This window comes from Phytophthora cinnamomi, assembly GCF_018691715.1.
Source record: "Phytophthora cinnamomi strain GKB4 chromosome Unknown Contig81, whole genome shotgun sequence".
In the NCBI taxonomy this organism is placed as follows: Eukaryota; Oomycota; class Peronosporomycetes; order Peronosporales; family Peronosporaceae; genus Phytophthora; species Phytophthora cinnamomi.
Window position 1 is genome coordinate 111,323 of NW_027151014.1, and position 10,202 is coordinate 121,524.

Consider the following 10,202-nt stretch of genomic DNA (forward strand, 5'->3'; position numbering starts at 1 on the left):
TCTCGCGGAATTTGACAACCTTACTCAAGCAACAGCGAGTCGTGAATCTGGTGTTGGGGTTTCGGCTGATATTGGTTAGCTATAACAAACCCTCTCGAGCTCGGGACGCCCGTTGCTCCTCAATAATTCAAGAATCATCTCGACAGGTTCGTTTGTATTAAGCCCTCTCCGCACACGCACGAGCAATGGGCGTGCCCAGCGCCAGCTAATTCTTCATCACAACGACGTAGAGATTGGAAATGTAAGTGGAATCTGTGGTAATGGCGTTTTAGTAGTTTGAGTTTACTATTCGTAACTATACGTACTAATATTACATTTTCCACGAACCCCGTTAGTAATATTAATATAGATAGTAAAATTAAAATCGTCTCCCGAGTTATTAATATTATTTAGTGGGTGAAATCGATATTACTACCAATCCCTCGCTGCCGCAAACAATCTCTGTGCGCGACGGAAACGTATTTTGCTTGCACTCGGAGGACAGGCCTCCACCCCAGCTCATTCCATATATGTGCTCGATGAGACGTCTGCATCTCCGACAAGTTCGACTCATTCCCCCTTTCACTGTTGGACCTTCGTGAAGGTGTATACGTCGCACAGCTCACCGTTCCATAAACCGATAACACATCATTGCTTGATCGAGAGGTCCCCGCCACACCTGGGGCGTTAAAATCTTGCTTCAGAGATATTGCCAGACTATTGCGACGTACAGCTACACCAGTGTCGTCATCTGGAGTCTCATTCCCATTAGCAAAGGCAAACAAATCCACGTACAGCGTCTCTGCATTACTCGAAAACTCGGCTGCGTAGTCTCCGACAGACCAGCCTCGAGCGGTCGGAATCATAGATGATAAGCCGCTTGGAAGCGTGCGAAACACGCGTAGACGACCGTCGAGCACTAGGTCCATCGATGGTGTTGATGCGGCACTGGCCCTCGAAAGCGCTGAACGCAACGACAGAGAGCGCGAAGCCTCCTCAAACATAATGTCCATGCAGCCAATTTCCCAAGCCAATTGTGCGATGTCGAGCGCGAGGAGATTGTGGTATACGTCGCGTGGCCCACCGGATTCGGTATCGATTACGTGGACTGACGAAGGATGCAGTAGCCACCGACGGTTCCACGCGCGCTGCATAGCGGTTCTAGGAGAAGCGCCTAGGGTACGCCGTTGTCGTTGGACGCCTTCATTGTGCCTCGCCGCCGACGCGATCATAGCTTCTCGAGCCTGAGCTGCAAACACTCGAAAGGCACAGGTTAAGGCCTTCGATGTCGATCCTGAAGTGTTCTGGTCCATCAATAAGGTCGACATCGACGGTCGCAGCACGCTGAAGCGTGTCCGGCCGTACACAATTGAGAGTACGGCATCAACCAGCTTCGGTAAGCACTCGCCACGGTTCTCCGACAAAACGACCCCACTGTTTCTCGCCACATTGCATAGCTCGTCGTCAAATACATTGTATAGACTCGATACCACCCGTACGAATCGCTCACGAAGCTGCTCCTTGGTCGGGATATCATTCTGCACAGCCCATGCCGCGTGAAGACGGCGCTGGAGTGTGTCTGAAGACAACGCGCGCACGAAACAATGAACCATGACACAAACGACGCTGCCGTCTCGAGCTGACAACGATTCCTCACCGGCTTGATCCATCGAAGATACACGAATGGGATCAACCTGTGTTCTACATCCAAAGAGATCTCGCAGGAAAGTACGGACTGCGTCCTCCATCTTTCCTCCACTGGGTGCCTCCATCGCGTTCAAAAGTTGTGACCAGTACGCTTCGATGTTCAAACTGGCCATGCTTTCTTCTACGTGAAGATCATGGAGAGTCACGTGCTGGAGGAATCGCCACAGGATCAAGAGGTGTTGGCCTTTTTCACTGAAGTCGGCGTCGATTTGATGCTGCCACAACGTATCGTCTTTCTGAGGGCCACGTTTAGTGACGGGTTCTTCATTGTCTTGAACGACGTTTGTGTGGTTTCGTTTTGCAGTATGAGCTGGCGGGTTACCTCTTCCTTGCTCTCGGTTACCTCTTCCTTGCTCTCGTGTATTGGGCAAATGCTGTCTCTGGCCCGTAGACTGCTGTCGAATGTCATGTCGATTCGCTTTGCTGATACGATATGGTGAGACGAACCGTTCTGGACGAGTCTTCAAGCTGGTGGTAGTCCCAACCATACCATGGTGACTATCTGTCGCAGAAGATGCAGCCGCATTTCCAGCCACGATCGCCGAGCCGGATCGCCGAAAAGATATGAGCAGGAAGCTGGGCGACGCGTGGCTCGCCAGAACCACAGCCTGTTGACTACCGGTTGCGTCTTGCTGTTGCTGCTGAAGGAAATCGGTTTGGTCTTGGTTTGGATGCTGGTGCTGGTGCGGCCTGGGCACGCCTCCCGACAGCCGAACCACGTACGCGACGAAGTGGTGCGTCATATCGCGCTGTGTGCGCGTGACGCTGCTGTCGTAGTTGTAGAACCATTTCGGAAACCTGCAGTTGTTCACGACGTACAGCACGGAGTTCTGCGACGGGGCCAACAGAACCGAGGATGTACAAGACAACAGAACACAGCATTAGACATGACATCAGCCCAGCAAATCCTCGTATCAGCGACACAATATCCACGCTTCCAGCGTGCTTTCGTCATGTCACGTGCACCGCACCTCGACTCGACCTACTGGCATCACAATTTCGACAGTTCTCGTACCTCGGGAAGTGCCCGCTGTTTCGCGTCGCTCTCTCTGTCCGCACGGATCCAGACGGACTCCATGCTGCTGCGTCGTCCCGCCGAAGAAAACAGACTCGCGGGCAGCGTCACGCTCTCACCAATCCCCAGCCTGCGTTCGTCCTCCCGCCGGCGATCATCGTTGCCTTCGCCTGAATGACCGCCATAGCCATGGCCGGTCTCTGCCGAATCGTCAGCATCAGCGCGTCGAACCAGTCCAGCGAGGTGCTCCAGTCCGGCAGGCCACCGCAGCGCCACGCGCGTCGGCTCGAAGCGCGCGCACACGACCAGTTCGTCCAGGTCGGTGGCGCTCACGCTGGACGAGAATGTCACGAGCACGTGCAGGGAACAGCCGCAGTAGCTGCGTCTGGCGTGCTCCGGGCAGCAGTGCGGGAAGCAGCGCAGTAGCTAAGTTACGCACGATATGGGACCATCGGGGTTGTCGGTGTTACAGCAGTCGACGATGAGTAGGACAGACACGAAGATGCATGTGAGTTGAGTGAGAGTGGCTGGGCAAGAATTGCTGCCGAAGCTTGTGGCGGTGATGAGGGTGGCGTCTCACCTTGACGCCTCGCTCACGGTTACTCCTGCGGATGTCGGAGGGAGCGAGGGAATACCACCACGGCATGTCACGCACACGAGACACATTCGTCAGCTCAGGAGTGTCCGCTTTCAGCAGAATAAAAGACGACAGTCTACGCAATACAAATTGCAGCCAGCCAGCCGACCAGCCAGCCAGTCAGTCTGCACTGCTGCTGTAATATATAGAGTTGGTCACCTGGCGTACTCCCGGTGGAAGAGCGGGTGGTCTTCTTCGCTGCAGCTCAGGCGCAGGAAGCGGCACGACTCGACGCGCCCCATGGCGAGTGCAGACCAAGGAGCTGTGCTGTTCAGGCGTGGACGTCGCCAAAGGAGACGCGGTCCTTCTGTCGACTGCTGGCAAGTCGGCGCTGCGGGCGCTCCGTGTCGGCGCAAGATCGAAGTGAGTAGTGTACTATAGAGGCTTCGGAAGGCGTGGGCTTTGGCTTTGCTGGTGTCCCTCTGTCCAAGACGATTGTCGTATCTTGGGCCGGAAGGCGACAGCTGGGCCGGCGAGAGCTGCGATTGGCCAGCAGAAAACAATTTTGTTCGTGGAGCCAATGTTCTTGCCCAAAAGCGAATTTATTGGTAATCATCAGAAACTGGATATTTGCATTGTAGCCTGTGTTTTCGCTCACCTCGCGCTCTCTCGAATTTAAAAATGCAAGGACACGACCAAGCTGTGCATCTTCATCGTGGGCTGAACAATGGTCCATCTTCTTCACGACTACGTGTACAGTAATTAGCGTCGTAGTCGTGCCTTGTTGATTTGATATTGGACAGGCTGCATTAGGGTTTGATCGACTTTGATCCATTTTTCCTCACTGCGCGGCGCTCTGCCAGCAGAAGAATCATCACGCTGTACTTACGATCGCCAGATACGCCAGTCTCCGAGACAGCAAGGATATGTTTCCCACTCTTCACTCCCGCAGGGCATAGTTCACAGGATCTCACTCCAAACACGTCAGTACGCGCATGTTGACGCGTGTGCTCGATCGAGAGTGCTTTTCTGCTTCCAGAAAGGCTGCAACTTGGTTTGTAGTGGTGACTCTTCTCCACGCGAACGCCCACATAAAATATGAGCGAACGGCTCCACATGGTTCAGCTTGTGAGCAGTGGCGTCTTCACTTGTCGATAGTTGTCGTCGAATGTGCAGCCAACAGCTTCTCAATTTCAACACTTTCCTCGCCGTTCCCCAGCATTGCGAATGTCCCCGTCCACGAAATTCCAACGAAATCATACAGACGACGTGATAAACCCCACTTTGTTGCCATGACTGATGTGACGTTCTCAACGTGTCATAGACTTCCCAGGCATTTCCTTTTTTATGCCCAAGTCCCGCTTGTAGCTCCGGCCAGACCGAAGGGCGGCCCGCTAGTGCGTCCACGAGCGACTCTACTCGCAGATGACCGAGCGCAGAAGTGACCGTGAGCGTGGCTTGCACTATCTGCTCTCAGACGAGCTACCTGGTATATTCGCACGAGATTTTGTCAAACTTCAGCATCTGGAACAGTTGTCACTACCATTTGACTTGAATCCATTTCGTCCCGACGACTTTAATCATTCGAAAAGTCTAGCACGAGCTTTTCAGCGATTGCTCTGGGCAAGCGCAACGCCGTAAACTCACTCGTGCACTTATTCGGAGCTTGCAACCTGTCGTTGGATCATGGGTTGAGATGCATTGCATTATATCTGGAGGTCAGCAATTCACGCAGCCAGAATTTCTATGAACATATCAAACGGGTCGCACCTTAGGCTGCAACTGCTCTCACCTCACCATTGCACCTGCCGAAACGTGTTGTTGCCCCCCCCCCCCCCCCCCCCCCAGCTAGACCAGTCAGCTCTCCGTCTACGACGGCGGATTGAACGATTTGAGTTGCGATGAGGCTATTAGTGACGATTCGAATCGAGTGTGGAATATCTTGCAAGCCACGAGTTGAATGGTGTTGCCCGTCGTCGCGTACATCGCTTGACTCCACTTTTCTGTACGTACAAGTCCGGGAGTGATGTCTGGCGCGACAGGCACACCGGCACGCAGCATCATGCCAGTGTTAATTTTGAGCAAGCACAGAGTACTCACCAGTTGCGACCCAGCAGAGTTGCAGGGTCAGAGCTTTGTCAAACAGGGACATGTACGCAGCTGAGCAGCACTCCCCCAACTGCAGTCGTCGAGACAAAGTTCTTGACGCCTTGACAACTTCCGTTCTTGTAGATGAGCACGGCTCCGTCTGATAGGGTCTACGATTCCCATGTATTTCCTGCTGTGCAGGACTAAGTACTTGTCATCCACATCTTCTGCAAGCAACTCAGGTGCAGCGTATAACACACGTCAGCAACGACTAAGGCAGGTACAGTACCCAACCATGACGCAACGTTAGAATGCAATATACCTCGACCAACCTCATGATTGCTGCCGATAGCCAAGTATTCCGACCACCCAGTAAAAGCCAAGTGAAACCAAATGCACTCACTAGACGCTGGTTTCGGTGGGCTTCGTGGTCGGGATAGATTCTCAGCGACTACTGTGCCAAGCAGCTGGGGGATGATGATGCGAGGCGGCTTGGCCAGCCGTCGGCAAGCAAGCTACCACGCAGGTGAGCTAGCCATACGAAAGTTACAAGGATTATACCTCGAAGCCAAGCGCTCGATAATCATGGACATCAGGCGGTGACTCTCCCAGCTTGAAAAGTTCCCAACGAACGAATAAATATCATCTCGATGCGCTGGCCAAGTGAGCTATGATGGTCAGTATTCATAGTTATCGTGGAGGTGACACTTTGCCATGCCCCATAGTTGAGGGTGCGGGGCCATATATTTATTCGTTCGTTGGGAACTTTTCAAGCTGGGAGAGTCACCGCCTGATGTCCATGATTATCGAGCGCTTGGCTTAGAGGTATAATCCTTGTAACTTTCGTATGGCTAGCTCACCTGCGTGGTAGCTTGCTTGCCGACGGCTGGCCAAGCCGCCTCGCATCATCATCCCCCAGCTGCTTGGCACAGTAGTCGCTGAGAATCTATCCCGACCACGAAGCCCACCGAAACCAGCGTCTAGTGAGTGCATTTGGTTTCACTTGGCTTTTACTGGGTGGTCGGAATACTTGGCTATCGGCAGCAATCATGAGGTTGGTCGAGGTATATTGCATTCTAACGTTGCGTCATGGTTGGGTACTGTACCTGCCTTAGTCGTTGCTGACGTGTGTTATACGCTGCACCTGAGTTGCTTGCAGAAGATGTGGATGACAAGTACTTAGTCCTGCACAGCAGGAAATACATGGGAATCGTAGACCCTATCAGACGGAGCCGTGCTCATCTACAAGAACGGAAGTTGTCAAGGCGTCAAGAACTTTGTCTCGACGACTGCAGTTTGGGGGAGTGCTGCTCAGCTGCGTACATGTCCCTGTTTGACAAAGCTCTGACTCTGCAACTCTGCTGGGTCGCAACGGGTGAGTACTCTGTGCTTGCTGCAAAATTAACACTGGCATGATGCTGCGTGCCGGTGTGCATGTCGCGCCAGACATCACTCCCGGATTGTACGTACAGAAAAGTGGAGTCAAGCGATGTACGCGACGACGGGCAACACCATTCAACTCGTGGCTTGCAAGATATTCCACACTCGATTCGAATCGTCACTAATAGCCTCATCGCAGCTCAAATCGTTCAATCCGCCGTCGTAGACGGAGAGTTGACTGGTCTAGCTGGAGGGGAGGGGGGAGCAACAACACGTTTCGGCAGGTGCAATGGTGAGGTGAGAGCAGTTGCAGCCTAAGGTGCGACCCGTTTGATATGTTCATAGAAATTCTGGCTGCGTGAATTGCTGACCTCCAGATATAATGCAATGCATCTCAACCCATGATCCAACGACAGGTTGCAAGCTCCGAATAAGTGCACGAGTGAGTTTACGGCGTTGCGCTTGCCCAGAGCAATCGCTGAAAAGCTCGTGCTAGACTTTTCGAATGATTAAAGTCGTCGGGACGAAATGGATTCAAGTCAAATGGTAGTGACAACTGTTCCAGATGCTGAAGTTTGACAAAATCTCGTGCGAATATACCAGGTAGCTCGTCTGAGAGCAGATAGTGCAAGCCACGCTCACGGTCACTTCTGCGCTCGGTCATCTGCGAGTAGAGTCGCTCGTGGACGCACTAGCGGGCCGCCCTTCGGTCTGGCCGGAGCTACAAGCGGGACTTGGGCATAAAAAAGGAAATGCCTGGGAAGTCTATGACACGTTGAGAACGTCACATCAGTCATGGCAACAAGGTGGGGTTTATCACGTCGTCTGTATGATTTCGTTGGAATTTCGTGGACGGGGACATTCGCAATGCTGGGGAACGGCGAGGAAAGTGTTGAAATTGAGAAGCTGTTGGCTGCACATTCGACGACAACTATCGACAAGTGAAGACGCCACTGCTCACAAGCTGAACCATGTGGAGCCGTTCGCTCATATTTTATGTGGGCGTTCGCGTGGAGAAGAGTCACCACTACAAACCAAGTTGCAGCCTTTCTGGAAGCAGAAAAGCACTCTCGATCGAGCACACGCGTCAACATGCGCGTACTGACGTGTTTGGAGTGAGATCCTGTGAACTATGCCCTGCGGGAGTGAAGAGTGGGAAACATATCCTTGCTGTCTCGGAGACTGGCGTATCTGGCGATCGTAAGTACAGCGTGATGATTCTTCTGCTGGCAGAGCGCCGCGCAGTGAGGAAAAATGGATCGAAGTCGATCAAACCCTAATGCAGCCTGTCCAATATCAAATCAACAAGGCACGACTACGACGCTAATTACTGTACACGTAGTCGTGAAGAAGATGGACCATTGTTCAGCCCACGATGAAGATGCACAGCTTGGTCGTGTCCTTGCATTTTTAAATTCGAGAGAGCGCGAGGTGAGCGAAAAACACAGGCTACAATGCAAATATCCAGTTTCTGATGATTACCAATAAATTCGCTTTTGGGCAAGAACATTGGCTCCACGAACAAAATTGTTTTCTGCTGGCCAATCGCAGCTCTCGCCGGCCCAGCTGTCGCCTTCCGGCCCAAGATACGACAATCGTCTTGGACAGAGGGACACCAGCAAAGCCAAAGCCCACGCCTTCCGAAGCCTCTATAGTACACTACTCACTTCGATCTTGCGCCGACACGGAGCGCCCGCAGCGCCGACTTGCCAGCAGTCGACAGAAGGACCGCGTCTCCTTTGGCGACGTCCACGCCTGAACAGCACAGCTCCTTGGTCTGCACTCGCCATGGGGCGCGTCGAGTCGTGCCGCTTCCTGCGCCTGAGCTGCAGCGAGGAAGACCACCCGCTCTTCCACCGGGAGTACGCCAGGTGACCAACTCTATATATTACAGCAGCAGTGCAGACTGACTGGCTGGCTGGTCGGCTGGCTGGCTGCAATTTGTATTGCGTAGACTGTCGTCTTTTATTCTGCTGAAAGCGGACACTCCTGAGCTGACAAATGTGTTTCGTGTGCGTGACATGCCGTGGTGGTATTCCCTCGCTCCCTCCGACATCCGCAGGAGTAACCGTGAGCGAGGCGTCAAGGTGAGACGCCACCCTCATCACCGCCACAAGCTTCGGCAGCAATTCTTGCCCAGCCACTCTCACTCAACTCACATGCATCTTCGTGTCTGTCCTACTCATCGTCGACTGCTGTAACACCGACAACCCCGATGGTCCCATATCGTGCGTAACTTAGCTACTGCGCTGCTTCCCGCACTGCTGCCCGGAGCACGCCAGACGCAGCTACTGCGGCTGTTCCCTGCACGTGCTCGTGACATTCTCGTCCAGCGTGAGCGCCACCGACCTGGACGAACTGGTCGTGTGCGCGCGCTTCGAGCCGACGCGCGTGGCGCTGCGGTGGCCTGCCGGACTGGAGCACCTCGCTGGACTGGTTCGACGCGCTGATGCTGACGATTCGGCAGAGACCGGCCATGGCTATGGCGGTCATTCAGGCGAAGGCAACGATGATCGCCGGCGGGAGGACGAACGCAGGCTGGGGATTGGTGAGAGCGTGACGCTGCCCGCGAGTCTGTTTTCTTCGGCGGGACGACGCAGCAGCATGGAGTCCGTCTGGATCCGTGCGGACAGAGAGAGCGACGCGAAACAGCGGGCACTTCCCGAGGTACGAGAACTGTCGAAATTGTGATGCCAGTAGGTCGAGTCGAGGTGCGGTGCACGTGACATGACGAAAGCACGCTGGAAGCGTGGATATTGTGTCGCTGATACGAGGATTTGCTGGGCTGATGTCATGTCTAATGCTGTGTTCTGTTGTCTTGTACATCCTCGGTTCTGTTGGCCCCGTCGCAGAACTCCGTGCTGTACGTCGTGAACAACTGCAGGTTTCCGAAATGGTTCTACAACTACGACAGCAGCGTCACGCGCACACAGCGCGATATGACGCACCACTTCGTCGCGTACGTGGTTCGGCTGTCGGGAGGCGTGCCCAGGCCGCACCAGCACCAGCATCCAAACCAAGACCAAACCGATTTCCTTCGGCAGCAACAGCAAGACGCAACCGGTAGTCAACAGGCTGTGGTTCTGGCGAGCCACGCGTCGCCCAGCTTCCTGCTCATATCTTTTCGGCGATCCGGCTCGGCGATCGTGGCTGGAAATGCGGCTGCATCTTCTGCGACAGATAGTCACCATGGTATGGTTGGGACTACCACCAGCTTGAAGACTCGTCCAGAACGGTTCGTCTCACCATATCGTATCAGCAAAGCGAATCGACATGACATTCGACAGCAGTCTACGGGCCAGAGACAGCATTTGCCCAATACACGAGAGCAAGGAAGAGGTAACCGAGAGCAAGGAAGAGGTAACCCGCCAGCTCATACTGCAAAACGAAACCACACAAACGTCGTTCAAGACAATGAAGAACCCGTCACTAAACGTGGCCCTCAGAAAGACGATA